A 16920-nucleotide genomic window follows, 5' to 3' on the forward strand; every position below is an offset into this window, starting at 1 on the left:
ACACATCTTTAGTTCCAGCATTCTGGAGGCAGTGGCAGATGAATCTCTGTAATTTGAAAGCCAGCCTGGTTTACAGAGTGAGTTCCAGGACAGCAAGGGTTATGTAGAGAGACCCTGTCTCAAAAACCACAAAACCATAACAAACATGGCCACATTGGCATACAGATGCGGGGGTGAAGTTCAGGGGTTCTAGTATAAGCATCGTCCAGCTCCCTAGGCTCTGATCCCCAACAACACCCCCATAGCTCCCACCCGTGAGAGAGAGAGAGAGAGAGAGAGAGAGAGAGAGAGAGAGAGGAGAGATTGCTATATTTTATGTATTTATTATAGCTGGACATGGTGGCCTGTATTTGTAATCCTAGCACTTGGAAGACTGAGGCAGGAGAATCAAGAGTTCAAGGTAGTTGTCGAGTAGTGGTGGCGCATTTCTTTAATCTCAGCACTGGGATGCAGAAGCACCAGGAGGTGGATCTCCATGAGTTCGAGGCCAGTCTGGTCTACAGAGTGAGTTCAGGACAGCCAAGGCTACATAGAGAAACCCTGTCTTGGAAAACCAAAACAAGAAACAAACAACAACAAGAATTCAAGGTTATCTTTGTCTGTATAGTCTGGGATGCTGGGATGTATGAAACCCTGTCTATAAAAACCAAATCTAAAATCTTACTATTTATCATATATCAAGTAGATAGAATGTTACAGGCGTGTACCACGCCCACCTGAGTCTTTCTTTAGATTCCTACAGTCCAGAATGTCTGATGACCTACTACTTTTGTAATCCCCTCCCATGCTTTTAGTTCCATGGTAAGTAGCCTGTCAAGTCTCATTAACACAAGTCACATGGCCAGTGGGGAAGTGATGAAACTCAGGAGCCACTGCTAGTTCTGGCCTAGGAGATCCAGGACCCGGCCGTGCACAGCCTCCTTTCTCTCTGCACAGGAGCCCCTTGTGCCCCTCGGCTCTGCGGAGCTGCTCTGGGAGGCCTGCCCTTCCTCTCATCGCCTTGGCCTTTGAAGAAAACTGTTTTCATTGCCTCCATATCCTGAAGACTAACTGGCCTGCTGCCAGGCCCTTAATTCCAGTGGTTCCAATCCAGCGGTGGGGGAGGGGGGGTTCCCACACTGCCCTGATGCCATTGTCTGCTTTTCCTTTTAGTTTAGGGATAATTATTCTCTTGTTGCTACTGAGGCTAAACATCCTGTCAAGTTTATGAAGCACAAACTTAGTGTTTCTTATTCTTAGATATTCCTGTTTTCTTCTTTTGCCTTTTTAAATAATTTAAATTAATCACATGGTAGCCCCAGTTGGCCTGACAGACTGGTCTTGAACTCACAGAGATCTGCCTGCCTCTGTGTTCCAGGTGCTGGGGTTAGAGGTGTGTGCGCCATACCCAGACGTCTTTATTGACCTTCAGAGAGCATACAGACAATGGACTTTACTAGAGCATCTGCCAGCCACCTGCTTTCCTTTCCCATGGCCTTTCCCATCTGGTCTGCCTTCTGTAGCCCCCTCTGCCTTCACAAGTATTCTGTCACACTCACCCTTCACAAGTATTCCGTCACACCCCTCCGCCTTCACAAATACTCCGTCACATCCCCCTTCACGCGTACTCCGTCACATCCCCCTTCACAAGTACTCCAACACCATCACCCCTCTTTGCCTTCACAAGTACCCCATCACACCCCTCTTCACAAGTACTCATTCACAGCCCCCTCTGCCTTCACAAGAACTCCGTCACACCCCCCCCCTCTGCCTTGAGGCCATTTTTCACTCTCACGCTTCCCTTCTAGTTCCATCCCACACCACACCCTACCCACACACCCCACCCCTACCCACATCCCACCCCTACATACACCCCACCCCTGCATACATACCCCACCCCTGCCCACACCCCACCCCTACTCACACACCCCACCCCACCCTCATGCCCTACCCCTACCTACACCCCACCTCTACTCCCACACACACCCCACCCCTACACACACACACACACACACCCCACCCCTACTCCTCCATTCCCCACCCCTACCCATAGCCCACCCTTATCCACACCCCACCCCTACCCCTGAACACCCCACCCCTACTCCCACACAATCACCCTGGCCCTACACACTCCACACCTACCTCCACACACGATGTGAATTTTTTCTCTTTTGTTTTGTTTTTGTTTTACTGGGGATCTAAAATTCCAGGTCCGCGTGCACACGGGGTAAATGCTCTACCACACACCAGGCAGGCCTCGTGCTGCATTAGCCAACACAAAGGGGTGTTTATGCGGACTTTCTGCTCCAATTTGCTTTGCTTTGACATTTTCTTGTCTTATTGGTTTTTCCTTGTTTTGATTTTCATTTTCCTGTTTTCTTTATTCTTTTTTTTCTTGTGTGTGTGCGTATTTCTTGTTTGTTTGTTTGTTTTTTTGAAAAAGAGAGGAAGAAAAAGTTGGATGGGTGGGAAGGATCTGGGAAGAATTAGGGGAGAGGAAAACACAATCAAAATACATTGTATAAAAATATTTTTTAATAAAAATCTACAGGGGTGGATGGAAACAATTAGATTTCTTTTATTATTTTTCTTTTCTTTTTCTTTTTTGTTTTTTTGATACAGGCTTTCTTTGTGTAACAGTCTTGGCTGCCCTGGAATTCACTTTGTAGACCAGGTGAGCCTCAAACTCATGAGATCCACTTGCCTCTGCCTCCCAAGGGCTGGGATTAAAGGCATGTGCCACAACTGCCTTAGATTTGCTAGATTTGCTAGTGTTGGATGCTTGGAGAAGAAAAACCTTGGGAAGCACTCACTGCTCGCTCCCAGTGATATCTCCAGACACAATCACCCTGTTCCTACTTGAACAGGGCCAGCGACAGGAAACGCCCAGGCTGGCAGGCTCACCCTCCAGGTGCTGTGTACTTCATGTGCCTATAGTTGTCCTGTGTTCTTCCCTCAAGAGAAAATCCTGGGGACTCGTGTTGTCTCTCGAATTCCCACCCTGCAACATGCCTCCTCCCACTTAGACTGTGCTGGCTAGCAAGCATGGCGAGGGCCCCTGACCGTGCTCTGTGGATGGTGTTGGTGCTGTTGAAGTCAGCCTGGCCTCCCCGCGACAACCTGCAGTTGGGGAAAAGCGTCAAGTCTTTCTCACGTGGAGAATCGCTAGTTTGGCCTGCAGTTATCGCTCAGTGGTAGAGCTCTTGCCCAGGTCTAATTCTCAGCACCACAGATTAAATAAACATGACTCGTTCCCTCAGGGCAGGAAGGCTGTCAGGTTCAGTCTTATTGCTTCACTCAGTATTTATTCTTGTTGTTGTTGTTGTTACTATTATTATTATATTTTTATTTTTCAGCGCTGGGGATGGAGCCCAGGGCCTTGTATATGCTAAGCAGGTAAATACCACCAGGTTACATTTCCAAAGCAAAGCAATTCTTTTCTTTGTCTTTCTTTACGACGTTTTCTGGGAGGGTGTACTAGGGGCTCAGACTGGCCTAGAACTTGAGATTTTCCTCAGCCTCAGCCTCCAGAGTGCTAGGATTGAACTACTGAGCACAGCACACCATTGTGCTTGGTTCCAATTTTGTCTTTTGTTGTTTTGAGATGGAGACTCAGCTAGCCCAGGCTAGCCTGGGCATGTGTGTAGCACTCAGAAGGTTCCTACTTCCTCAGCCCAGTCCTAACACTGTGGTGTGTGTATCCAACCTGTCTTCAGACATCCCTTTCCTCTCTTATTTGAGTATTCCCTCCAGTTGTAGGTCAAACATTAACTTAATAAGACATTGCCTTTTAAAACTTTTGAGTTAGTGTTTAACAGGTAGAGTTTTAGTCTTAGCGAAGAATCCTGCAATCACATGGTGGTGATGGATACACTATGTTAAAAATATGTTTCTTCTCTCTCTCTGGTGATGTAGGACTCACTATATAGACCAGGCTGGCCTCAACTTCACAGAGATTCTCCCTATCTCCCAAGTGCTGGGATTAATGGAATATGACACCACACTAGGCAATAATGCATTTCTTCAACTGAGCGGTGGTGGCACATGCCTTTAATCCCAACACTCGGAAGACAGAGAAAGCAGATCTCACAAAAGCAAGTGGATCTTTATGAGTTCAAGGCCAGCCTGGTCTACAGAGTGAGTTCTAGGACAGCCAGGACTGTTACACACAGAGACCCTGTCTCAGATAAGAAAAAGAATGCATTTCTTATCAGTGCACTACACATTTAAATGCTAAAGAAGATGGCAGGATGGCTCAGTGGGCAAGGGCACTTGCTGCCAAGCGGCAGCAATCTTTGGGCACCACGTGGTGGAAGGAGAGAACCAACTCCCACGAGATGTCCTCTGACCTCTGTGTCTACACACAATAATAACAATAACTTTTCAACGTAATTAAGATTAGTAAAGAGGTTGAGCGCAGGCTCACGTCTATAATAGCAGCACTCAGGAGACCGGGCAGGAGGACCGCCATATGTTCAAGGCTGTCCTGGCTCACATAGACAGTTCCTTAAAATAAATGGATAAAAACAAACCCAAAGCCTCAGGAAAATAAATAGTTTGAAAGTTGACAAGCTGTAGAAAAGCCCGGGGGCAGTTCAGGGCGTCCATCTCTAGCACACCCTGCCTATAGACTTCCAGGAAGCAGACGGGAGCTGGGCATCTTCCTGCCAGCCCGGGAGGCAGCCTGGCTCTGCCAGAGCTTCGGCCAGTGATGGTGCCTCTTGACCTCTGTGGCCAGGAACATATGAGTAATGTGTGACTCACATCTGTCTTTCCCCTGTTGCCTAATCTGGCTCGGTCTTCTCTGGAATGGCCTCCCACTCTTTCATTCCCTCCTTCCTTGGCACATTTCCAGCAGGATCGAGGGAAAAAACGGGCCCTGTGACACAAGCCTGGTCAGGCTGAGCCAGAGCAGCCTGGCCTCACCTGCACAGGCCCTCTGGCTTGACCTGGGGCTGTTCCTAGAGAGGGTGACAGCCATCAAGTGTTGTGGCCCCAGGAGGGTGGCGGGAGACAGGAGCACCCAGTGATCTGCCAGAAGGGATCAGGGAGTGATAGACAAGCTGGAAAGGAAGGCAGGTCGAGCTTCTGGGCTGAGGAGGCTGTGGGACGTCCTCCTTCCGACATCATTTTATAACCTTATCTCCAGAGCAGGGGGAGCCGGGCACCAGAAAGTGCAGAGGCCCAGAGGTCAGAGGCCATGGCCCAGTAGAACAACTCTGCCTTTGAGGCTGTCGGTGGGTGGCTTTCTAGGTGCCCAGGCTGAAAGGAGGAAGGGAAGAGGAGGAAGAGAGCCGTGGCCCTCACAGAGGGAATGTGTTCAGACCAGCTGAGGTGAGGGGCTGGAAACAGAGGCAGTGGTGGCCTGGTTAGGGAGGTGGGACAAGAGCTGGGCTCTTGCTGTGAGGAGGACTGACTTGTACTAAGGGCTGAGGTTGCCACAGACCCTTGTGGTCTGGTCTCCCTCCCACAACCACAAGGACCTTTGACCTTTCCCTGTCCTCAGCATGCTGATGGTCAGATAGCCACTGCAGAGAACTTGGTAGGAGGCATTCAGCCTTCCCTTCCCGAGAGCCCAGGAAGTGGCTTCCAGGGCCCACTTCAAAGCTAGGCTGTGTTGGTGAGGGCTTAGTCTCCTCCCTCTACTTACTGAGATTGGTGGCCTCCACCCAAGGTGCTGGGCGCTCCTGGGATGTGGAGCGCAGCTGACTAGGCTGCGTCCCTTGGCATTTGAGGGCTTCATGTATTTCCACAAAGGCTCAGGAGTGTCAGAGCCCAACCAGCTGGGACAGGGACCCCAAGAGAGCAGTGACAGTGCCTGATCTTCCTCCTTCCCAGACCGTGCAAGGACTTCCACGGTCTTCAGGAACAGATGGTCCCTAGGATCACACCGTCGCTTTGTTGAGTTTTGACAGGCAGCATAGGCTGGTCTCAAGTCTTCCTGCCTGGGGTTGCACTTGTGGGCCCGGGCCCAGGCCCAGCCAGGTTCCCTACTCTTTTTTGTTACTGTTTATTCGAAGATTGTATCGGGTATTGTTACTGTTTAACTGCAAATCTTAAACCTATTCTTCCAACTCTGCCTCTAGCAAGTCAAAGTTCCCTCTGCTGCTGTCCTCATGTGGCACAGGATGACAGCTCCCTGGGTTGGCCCACACCTCCCCCCTGCCCACCATCACCCCAGCACCCAGTATAACATCCTAGCAGGGACGAAGATTTCCTAAGAACACACCCCTGTGCCCTTCCCTTGACTGTCAGATATTGGAACAGTGGTCCCCAAGGAACTAGAATCTTCCTGGGAGCCTCAGATAGTGAAGCTTAGTGCCAGCCAGCGGGAGGAGCTTACATCTTGACCTTTCCCTAAGATTCCACACAGTTCTGTCTGAAGACCTCACAGGACAGACTGGAGGGGCCACACTGAATCAATCTTTTCTCTGTTCTTCATCATTTACCACCCTCTCACTGTGTGTGTGTGTGTGTGTGTGTGTGTGTGTGTGTGTGTGTGTGTGCATGTGGAACCCAGAGGTCAACACCAGGTGTCTTCTCTCAATGGTGTTTAACTGGAAGTTCACTAATCCTCCTGTTTCTGCCTCTGGTGATGGAATTACAAGCGCGCCACAGCTGTGCCTGGCTGGCTTGCTTTCCTTTGCCTGCCTGCTTTCCTCCCTCCCTTCCTCCCTCCCCCCCTCCCTTCCTTTCTCCCTTCATTTACTATTCTTTTCTTTTTGTTTTGATTTTTGAGGCAGGGTCTCTCTATGTAGTCCTGGATCTCAATATATAGATAAAGCTGGCCTTGAACTTACAGAGACAGGTTTGCCTCTACCTCTGCCTCCTGAGTGCTGGGATTAAAGGCCTGCACCACCACTTTTCTTTCTTACTTTTAATGTAGGCCCTGGGGCTCAAACTCAGGTGTCCAGGCCTGAGTGGTATGCATTTTACTGACTGGCTAGCTAGCTCCCAAGCCCCATCCTTGGCTCTTTAACCTTGATAAGAGTGCTGAGCCTTGCTTAGCAGGGCCATCAAAGCACAAGCAACTCTGGGGACATGAGCTCTTTGCAAGGTCTTCCTCTGTACACTTCTTGAATCTGTCGTCTGCCCATACCCACAGTCTGTAGCCCTGCCCCGCAAAGACTCTTCACCGCCTCTCCAATCCATTTCTGCGCGACTGTGAAAAGGTTGAAGTCCATTCTCACTGCAGAATCTCTTCAACAAAACCTTTCTTCCCGCGGTCATGTCTGGGATAGACGCCACACTCCTGAGAGCCGGGTACAAAGTTCTCCCTGATGTGTCACCGGGTCTGGTGTCTCTCTTCCGTGTCACCAGGACTGGTACAATTGCATGTGGACCTCTGTCTGCGCTTCCCACAGGCCAGCTGACTCTGTAGTGTGTTCCTGAGTCAGCAAGAGAGGAAATGGAATGCTGAGACACGACCCCCCCCCACCTCCGCATACATTCTCTTTAGAGGCAGGAGTAGCCTGAAATCGCCCGGCTCCTGCTTTCCCAGTGCTTGAATGACAGACATACTGTCATGCATGGTCTAGTCCACCATTCTCACCACAAAAGCTTTATTCTAAATAGCTATCCTAGGTTTTGTTGTTAAAATATATTTCTTTCATAAAATGGTGATGAGAATAAATGCAGTATTTTTTTTAAAAATTCCCTAGGGGCTGGGGGTATGGCTTGGTGGGTAAAAGCATCTGTGCAGCAAGCCTGAGGAGCTGAGTTCAAATCCCCAGAACTTAAGGAAAAGTTGACTACACAGTGTGAGCATCTGCAATCCCTGCACTCCTAGAGGGGAGATGAGAGGCAGAGATGGGAGAAATCCCACTAGGGCCGGCTAGCCTAGCAGCCACATGGCAAAACAGCAAAGACAACCTGCCTCAAACTAGGCAGAAGGCAAGGAGGGACACACGAGGTGTTTGCCTTCTGACCTCCGCGTGGATGCTGGGGCACGCACACACCTGCATCCACACACATAAATATGCAAGCCCATTCACACAAACAAACATGCCGTACACACACCAAAAATAAATTCAAAATATTTGGAAGATATTTGGAGAGAGAGAGAGAGAGAGAGAGAGAGAGAGAGTAAACACAAAACAAAACAAAAGTCTGTGCTTAGTAGTAGGCTTGCAGCTCCAGCCCTTGTTGGGGGCTTGTGCATGGCTCCTGGTGACCTCTCGGCTAACTTCTGTCCTGAGCACTCTGCACTTACCGCCATTCTCCCCTCTCCCCAGAGCTGTGTGCCCTCAGGCAGCCGTCTCTCTCACTAGGCAGCCAGGAACCTTCAGGCTCACTGGTCCAGGCTTCACCTGATCCTGGCTACCCAGAACACAGCAGGTTTGCTCAGAACCAGACTGGGAAGGAAAAATCGGTTGATTGCCAGCCTCCTTGGTGGTAGGTGTGTGTGGTGGGGCAGACCTCCTCCATTGGCACAGGATACTGAACTGGGCTTGACAGGTAGTGCCTAGGTCCTACCAACTCTCCAATGTGTGCCTGTCTCTTAATTACTGTTCCCACAGAGGGGCCTGGAAATTGAATGTAGATGTTCATATGAGGAAAAACAAAGATTATATATAATCGGGGGGAAGGACCTTGGACTTCCCACGGGGCAGGGAACCCTGACTGCTCTAAAAACTAGAGAGGGAGGGGCAGATGGGGAGGGGGATGGAAAAGGGAGGCGGGGAGGAGGTGGAAATTTTTAATAAATAAATAAATTAATTAAAAAAAGATTATATATAATCTGTCCCCCAGAAACTCCAGGGAGCCCCAGCTCGGCCAGGAAGACAGAGACAGGGGGAAGGGAGAAAGATGGGGAGAGAGCAGAACACAGCTGTGATATCAGTCCCAGAAGGAAGCATGGGACCCACAGAGACCGGAAGGGCAGGGGGTGGCCGGACACAAGGAATATGACACCTGGAAGTCGGGGTCAGACCAACACCCACTGGGCTGGAGAGAGACACCTTCTGTTGGATCTTTGTGACCCACTCCTCTGCCTCCTGAGAGGTCTCCAACTCATTGCTCCGCTACACAGCTTCTATCTAACCTTCCAGTCCTCTCCTTAGGCTACCCCTCCCCCATCACCTGTTCTCTGAAAGGAACCATAACCAATCTTTGGAAACTGATTTTTGATAAAAGGCCCAACTCCTCACTTGGGCCTACAAGGTAACTAAAGGCAAGACAAAGCCTGCATCTCCGCCTTCATTTTGTGTCTTTCCTGTGCCTTGGGTGAGACACTTGCTTTTCCTTCATGGGTCAGGGAGTGTCTAACCTCTCTCAACCCCTTTAAGGCTGAAGCCTCGAAGGTAAGTCATTATCCTAAAACTGCATCATGAACTCCAGGAGCAGCAGGGCCTCACGGGACAGATCTTCAGCCCTGGAGGAGGGCAATCAGGACATGGCTGCAGGAGTGAGGTCCTCGAGAAAGGATTTATCCTTTCAAGCAACGGCAGGGGGTTTCTTTCGACTTAAAAAAGAACTTGAAGAACCAGAACTGAGACAAGGATCAGGCTAGACCATGTTTGGAGCAGGGCTGCTCAAATCCTCTCTCCCCCTTGCCTTAAGTACCTCTCGCGCAACCTTAAGTTGCCTTAAGTACCTCCCTGCCCAACCTGCCTATCAGGTGTTTCCAATGCGCCATTCCGCCATTCCAGTTCTTCATATCCTCCAGGTGGTCACAAATGCAGCCCAACACACAATTGTAAATTGCTTGACAAACATGGAGTTACTGGACCCTTGCTTTGTTACATCCGGCCTGTCTCTGCTCTTTCAGTACGCATCTCTTTCCGTGTGGAGGCTGAGAGCTGAGCCTCGCTGGAGCAGGGACCTCTAGCCAGGACTCTGGTTGCTACATGATGGGCCAGAAGAGACTCTTCTGGGTGGGGAATATGGCTGTTCTCAGCTCACTTGGAGTCATTTGCTTTGTTCTAAAAGGTGCCCCTAGAGGACCTTTTCTGTACAGTTGCCAGACACGTCCCAAGGCAAGGGGACGGTAGCAGCGCTATTGTGGTCAGACAGAGGCCAGGGCATGCCATTTTCCTCAGGAGTCGTGTGGCGGGGGTGTGAGGAGGGGCAGCCATTAGTGGTCATGATTTAAGAACTCTTCAGGGCTGGCAAACTTGCTCAGTGCCTGTTACCAGGCTGAGGACCTGGGACCTGCACGGTACGAAAAAGGACCAGCTGCTACAGGTTGTCTTCTGACCTCTGCATGTGCACTGTGTAGTGTGCATGGGCACGCGCACACACAACCATAGAAAGTAAGAAAAGGGAATGACTATTTTAAAAAGCTTCAAGGAGCCAGGTATATGCACAACAGTAATCTCAGTACTCAGATAATGAGACAGGAGGATCACAGCAGGGTTTAGGCTAGCCTGGTCTACACAGGGAGCTCTGGTTTCAAAACACAACAGACACACAGTTGTCTGTGTGCATTCTCTGATACGACGGGCATAAACCCCTGCAGCCAGTTTATGGCCTGCTGAGTACTGCACCAGGGTTCATGCACGCCATGCAAGCACACTACCAACTGAGCTATATCTCCAGACCAGTTAAGATTTTAAAACAGCCTCGAAGTCATAACTTGTCTCTTCTGGTAGCCTTAGGATCTGAACCTAAGACCCTATCCTGGGGAAACCTTTTTTGGGTCCCAGTGCTTGGGGGCTAGCCTTTGAATCATATGCACCTAGGGTCTCTGAGCTGTAGGAGTAGAAGAGCCCCATAGGTTCCAGTGCCAGCCCCTTGAGAAGAGCAGGAAGGACTGAGGTTCCACAGGAGTGATGAGGACAAAAACTGATTCACCTCTAGGGGGACAAGCCAAAGGTGACTCCCTCAGCTTCAGTCACTGTCTGTGGCTTCCTGGGTGAGGGAGATTTGGGGCAAGGTCAAGGTACTCTTTATTCTTTATTTATCTAGTTTTTGGTTTTTCGAGACAAGGTTTCTCTGTGGCTTTGGAGCCTGTCCTGGAACTAGCTCTTGTAGACCAGGCTGGCCTTGAACTCACAGAGATCTGCCTGCCTGCCTCTGCCTCCCGAGTGCTGAAATTAAAGGTGTGCGCCACCACCACCACCCAGCTTCAAGGTACTCTTCAAATAAAGGTTTACTCTTGATAGCAACTCTCAAGGCTGAAGGCAATGGCTAAGACCAAAGTCAAGAGAAGTAGGAAACATTGTGGTGGTGAGCACAGAGCATGGGAGGCCAAACTCTGGGCTCAGGACAAAGGTTATTGCCTGGCTGTGACCTTGGCTACCTCATCTTCTGGACTGTGATGGTTTGAAAGAAAATGGTCCCCAAAGAGAGTGGCAATATTAGATGTGGCCTTGTTGGAGGAAGTGTGTCACTGTGGGGGTGGGCTTTGAGGTCTCTTTTGCTCAAGCTTCCCTCAGTGTGACAGTCAGTTGACTTCCTGTTGTCTGTAAGATGTAGCACTCTCAGCTCCAGCACCATGTCTGCCTGCACACTGCCATGCATCATGATGATAATGGACTGAACCTCTGAAGCTGTAAGCAAGCCGCCACAATTAAATGTTGTCATGGTCATGGTATCTCTCTGTAGCAATAAAAACCTTAACTAAGACAGAAGTCGGTGCCAGGGACTGGAGTATTGTTGTGATAGGCCTGACCATGATTTTTGTTTGGAGAAATATGGACTTTGGGACTGTGGATTAAAAAAAACAGTTGAACATTTTAAGCATTGTTTAATGGACTGTACTAGTAGGAGCATGGAAGACAGTGGTGCTGAGTGTGATTTGATAAACTGTGGGTGCTCACTCAAGAGGTTTCAGAGGAGAAGAATTTTAGTATGTTGCCTAGAAATCGTTCTTGTGATATTTTGGTGAAGAAAGTGGCTGCCTTTTGCCCTTGTTCAAGTCTGCTTGAGGCTAAAGTGAAGAATTTTGGATTAATTCCATTGGCAGAGAAAAATCTCAAAACAGCCTAGTATAGGCGCTCTCATGAGGTTTTTAGTGGTAACTCTAATGAAGATTTATAATGAAAAGGAATAAGCTGAGCAGGGTAAATTACAAAGCAAAAAATTTGAGGAGAAAAAAGAGCACCAGGAATTGGGATAGAGTTAAATTCTGTGTTCAAAGAGATAAAGATTAAGAATGAGAATAAAGGGAGTGGTGACCTCCATGCAAGGACCCACCCAGCTAAATTTCCAATTTGTGAAAAAGAACTAAAGAAAAATTTAGAGCCAGGTGTTGCAGGGCAGACCTTTAATCCCAGCACTGGGAAGACAGAGGTTGGTAGATTTCTGAGTTTGAGGCCAGCCTAGTCTACAGAACAAGTTTCAGGACAGACAAGCTTAGGCAGCAAGGGACAGGAAGCTGGTGACGGAGTGATTGGATGAGAGGGCCATGCCCCAGCCTCAGCAAGCAGCAGAATTTGGTGACTTTGGCCACACGGTTCTGGCTTAGAGTTAAGAATCAAAGAAAGGAGTTATGAAATTTGCCACCATGCCTAAAGAAAGCCACTGAGGCCACGCGTGTGTCAGGTGTGTCCTTGAATGGAGGCCTAGTAGAGAGGCCATTGTGTGAAGTTGTGAAGTCAAAGCCTGGATTGCCTTGAAGAACTCAGGATGTAAGAGATGCCAAGGCCATGGGATACCTGCTGAAGAGAGCTGCTAATGGGGAGTGGAACCAGCCCATGAGAAAGAAGTGTGTTGCCGTCAACAAAGCTGAACAGAGTTTGAGATCTGAAGAGCGTTTCAACATCAGACATGGAGATGTAGAGTCTGGAGTTTGCCCAGCTGGTTTTCAGTCTTGCTTTTGTTCAGTATTTCCTTGCTATACTCCTTTCCATGTGTTTTGGAATGATAATTTGTATCCTGTGCCATTATATGTTGGAAGTATGTGATCTGCTTTTTGATTCTGATATTTACAGTGGGATTATAGTTAAGAGACTGCCATGAATCTCAGAAGAGACTTTGGACTTTGAAACAAGTTTGAGAGTGTTATAGACTCTGGGGGCTTTTGAAGTTGGGCTGAATGCATTTTTTTTTTTGCATTATGATATGGGTATAAGCCTTTGGGGGCCAGGGAGTGGGATATGGTGGTTTGAGAGAAAATGGCCCCCAAAGGGAGTGGCACCATAGGAGGTGTGACCTTGTAGAAGGAAGCGTGTCACAGTGGGGTTGGCTTTGAGATTTCTTACTCAAGCTTCCCTTAGTGTGACTGTCAGTTGACTTCCTGTTGCTTCTCCAGCATGTCTGCCTGCATGCTGCTGTGTCCCACCGTGTTGATAATGGACTGAACCTCTGAACTGTACACTGCCCCCCCCCCCAATTAAATGTTTCCTTTATAAGAGTTGCTGTGGTCATGGTGTCTCTTCACAGCAATAGAAACAATAACTAAGACATGATGTGGCAGGAATCCTGGCTGGGGAGAAGGCTGAGATGAAGTTCTGACTGGAATCACTGTCTGAACTACAGCCCACAATGGGGTACCCCCAGGTCCTGCTTGTTCCTGCACAGCCAGGCCCTCGTACTCCACTACTTCCCCCGGAGCGTAGAGCTTGGCTGAGAGCCTGCACCTGCAGCTTCAGGAACCAATATGGGAACTCCCAGAGGACCCAGGCTTTGAACAAAGTGTAGGAGTCCCTGCCCTGTGGTGTGTGGCTGGTTGGTGGAGGTGACCAGAGGGCTGTCGTCTCCACCCTTCTACACACACATCTGCTGATGCCACTGGCGGACACAAACACCTCTGCGCTCAGGGCTTCCCTCTGGTTCCAGCTTTCTCTGGTCTCTCTGGTGCCCTCGCTGCCCTCACAGGAGAAGAGATGACTGACTAGCCAGGGAGAGAAGTAGGCAGATGGGGACTGAACACGTGACTGGGACACAAACTTCACATTTCTTTCCTGGAGGGAAGGCTGCGGAGAGGGTGGTGTCAGGGCTGGCCTGGCTCCAGGGCCTCTTGCTTAGCCCCATGACTAGCCACAGGAATGCCTGGAGTATGTGATGAGTCTGGCTAGGTTCCGCTGATAATGGCCAGTGTGGTCAGACCCAGCTACACTTGCGGGTCTATGAAGACTGCACAGATGCCCTGCGCATCACAGGTGGGGACCCTGGCACAGAGCTATACCCTCAACATCTGCTCTCTGATGGCCTGTTTGTGTGCCTGCCTCCCATCTCTCCATACTTAGATCTAAGTTCTCCATCCAGGAGATATAGGCAAATTTTTCTGTCCCACCAGCTGCTCCCCAAATAACCACAGAGATTTAATACTAATTATAAATGCTTGACCAATAGCTTGATTGTTTTTTAGCTAGCTCTTACAGTTTAACCCATTTCTATTAATCTGTGCGCTGCCTCAGGCTCGTACCTCACTTATGTACTTCCCAGCCTGCTCACTCTGAGTCTCATGGCTTCTCCTCTGACTCCACCCTTTTTCTCTCCAGCATTCTTTGCCCTGAAAATCCTGCCTAGCCATCAGCCAATCAGCTTTTTATTTACAAGGAGAGCAAACCGTCTTCACAGTGTACAGAATGGTTACTCCCCAGCAGGAGAGGGCAGGGAAGGGCAGGGCAGAAGCACTTATCCATTCTTGCTTTGGGGTCTTTGCCCCTCTGCAGATCCTCACTGGAGTTCCCTTCCCTGAGCTTCCCGTGACCGGCAGTCCTACCGTCCCCTCAGATGGTCATCCTAGGCACTGCACAGCAATGGCCGCCTCTGCTCTCTGCCTGTCACCTGCTGTATTACCTTCTCATGTTTGCTGTGTTGAAGCACGACACCTGTGCCTCATATGACTAGGCTGGTGTAGACACCCATTGACTTGCACGCGAGTGTGTGTAAATATATATGGAATTTGTTCGTTTGCACTCTGATTTTTTTGTCCTTTTGCACGTGCTGGAGTTACACGAAAGCAGGGCCCTTGTCTGCCTTTATTATCACCGGCTCTCAAGGGCCTAGAACAATGCCTGGCACAGAGTTGGTGTCCAGTAACCCCCACGTTAGAAGAAGGAAGGAGGAAGGGAGGGAAGGAGGAAGAGAACAAGGAAAAGGAGGGAGGAAAACGGGAGAAAACGATACTTAGAAGCATGGACCCCCAACGCTGCCACACTGAAGGACAGGGAGTTAGACAAACTCCTTGGCAGGCAGACAGACAGGGAGAAGGGCCGTGGCTAGGCCGTAAAGCTGAACTTCCAAGATGGCCATCTTCTTCCTCCCAGCCCTGACCGGAGACAAACGCCTGTCAGCTTCAAACAAAGGCTTTGTGGGCTTCCAGCAGGGGAGGACCACCTGCTGACGGACTGGTTCGACAAGTTCAGAGCCAAACGAGGACACGTTTACGCAACAGTTGGGAGCCAATCAGCGACTCTGTTGTCTTCTAACTGACCAATCCTAACTCAGGGGAGGAAGACTCTTCAGCCGGAGGGGAGACTGGGTCTTCTGGCTTCCTGGGTCCCCTTCAGCCTGCTGGTCTTTTTCTCGGAGTGTTTGCTGTGTGCGTGTGTCCTCACTCCCAATCATTTGCTCTTCTTCAGCTGTGGTCTGTCTGCTCCTGTTCGCGGCACTGGAGAGTTTCGCTGCCTTTGACTTCTTTAGCTGACAGAGAACATGAACCTGACCAAGACCCCCATATCATCACACCACCACTTCCGTCACAGGGCTGGTTCCTCAGTCAGCCCGTGTCCTGTCCCCTTGGGTCCAGTCAGTCTGAATGTCACCCCTCACTGCTTCTCCGCATCTGGGTTCAGTAACTACACTTCTGCTGTTTGACTGTAGATGCCTTGGGATCAACCATGGATGGGGTGACAACCCAGTCTTTTCTGTCCCTTGGCCCCTTAGTGTTCCTGAGGTCCCAGGTAAACTCACTGTCTTCACTGGTGGCTACTGTCCTGCCTGGCTGCTACTCTTGCCCCCATGACAGTTGTTCCAATGTATGCTCCGATCCTGACTGGGTCTCTGGTCTCTCGGTCACGGCCAGTGCCCAGCTTTTCCCCCAGAGTGACTCATGATTCTACTTATAACTTTATCACAGTAGCCATTGCATACCATACACAGTTCCCAAGGATGCTGCCGCCCGAGTCTGAGGATGGTGTAGGTGGGGTCTGGAGATGCTGCCGCCCGAGTCTGAGGATGGTGTAGATAGGGCCTGGGGATGTTGCTGTGTGGGCTGAGAGCCGGCCAGGGATACTGCAGGCCAGGGGCCAGTTTTCAGAGCTGATATGAATTTGTTTGGCTCAGGCGTGTGGATTACTGCATCCCTCTTCCTCGTCCTCTGGATTCTAGGAACTCCCAGAAACCCTTGGGAGCTAAGCTTACACTGGGCTTCCATGGCAAGACGAACAAAAATTTAAAAACTTACCTTTAAAATAAAAACAGGAGACCAGGCTACATTTGAGGAATGATTAGGATATATTCATGCTAAATTTTTAAAATAGAAATTTAACTGGGAATCCTGACTTTCCCCTCAGCTTTCTGAGCCTTGTAACTCTGGGGAGAAAGAATCCATCAGGTAGAGGGTGAGTCTTCCATCTGGCAGTCTGGTTATAAGAACAGGATCCGTCATGTTCAGTGTTCTTTCTGCTCCTTAAAGCTTTGGCTCTGAGCCCCCGAGTCATCCCCAGCACACCGAGTCTGAGGTAGTCACACCTCTCACCTTTCCTGTAGTGCCACGTTGGTGGTCAGGAAACGCCTTGTGAAGCAGTGAGCTTGGAGACTTGCAGGAATGAGTTCAGGGATGACCCAGGAAAGACTTTTCCAAGGAGAAATCAACACTGTGTATGTGAGAAACCACGAGGCCAGCAGAGCAGGGGATGCAAGCGCCAAGGGAGGATTTCTGTAAACAAACATCTTCAGCATCCAAGCCTGAACCACAGGGGAAGGGGATGGTGGCCCAAGAAAGGGAAGTGGGGGATTGTCCTTCTGCCCCCTACATTGTAGCTGCAGATGCACACGGCTCAAGCTTTGGAGGTGGCGATTCCTGCACCAGAAGAGGGGCAAAGGCGT

This window comes from Myodes glareolus, chromosome 9 (genome assembly GCF_982192425.1).
Source record: "Myodes glareolus chromosome 9, mMyoGla1.1, whole genome shotgun sequence".
Lineage (NCBI taxonomy): Eukaryota > Metazoa > Chordata > Mammalia > Rodentia > Cricetidae > Myodes > Myodes glareolus.